The following is a 979-nucleotide window of genomic DNA, read 5'->3' as shown; positions in this document are numbered from 1 at the left end:
TTTTTAAATAAATAAAAAATAACTATACTACCAGCTAGAGTAATTAGTGTACATCTTTCTCGTGCCTCTGCGTGTAACTATATGTTTGTTATGTGAGTGGAGTTAAGTAGAGGGAACCTCAGAAGATGTCCTGATCATCTCTGAAGGGATCACTTGAGCTTTCAGAGTGAACGATCCCTGCAGTCCTGCCAGCTTGGTTTACTTTTCTACATGGAAGCAGCCTCCAGTGGAGTGAGCATAGCAAAACTTAATGCTCCAGAGTACACGAGCACCTCTCAGCAATCCTGTGGAGCAGAGGAGTTTCCTGCAGGATTTCAGGAACAAGCACCCTTGCAGAGAAAAGAGGGATGGATCACTTTATCAACTAGCTTGTAAGTGTCCAGTTCTGTAGATTTCATGCTGGGAAAACTTGTACAGATTTCAGTGAGAGTGTTGCCCTCATGTGGAGTATGGGATCAGCCTTGAGTATTTTGCTATGTCAGTAGCTTTATCATCCTAGATGACAGCAGTTGGTTTCTGGAAAACCTGTTTTGCCATGATAGTGCTGACTATGAGCATCTTTCTAGTTGCATTGCCAGTGGTATGCTATCAATTGCTAGTTTTAAGGCATGTTTAGATCAGTGGGAAAAAAGATTGTAAAATATGAGGAGGTTTCTTCACTAGTGTCTCAGAGTCTTCTTGCTGGGGTTGTGATGTTTGTTATTTATTCACATCAAACTGATGCACACAACTGAATTCCACATCAACTTCTCTTCATTCATACTATTTTATTACTAGCCTTCCAGCCCAGACAACCAACCTTTATGAAAATGTGCGAAGCCCTTTTTTGTTCTAAATCGAAATGCAAGGAATCCATAAATATTGGCTGCTTGCTTGTTTCATTTGTTTATTTTGAAGCAAATTCAATGCATATAGGAAATGAGGTTTGAAATCCTCGCTATTTCTGAGGATTTTTGTAATCTCTGGGAATGGCTTTTAG

This window comes from Anas platyrhynchos, chromosome 2 (assembly GCF_047663525.1).
Source record: "Anas platyrhynchos isolate ZD024472 breed Pekin duck chromosome 2, IASCAAS_PekinDuck_T2T, whole genome shotgun sequence".
NCBI lineage: Eukaryota > Metazoa > Chordata > Aves > Anseriformes > Anatidae > Anas > Anas platyrhynchos.
This window is presented reverse-complemented; position numbering follows the sequence as displayed.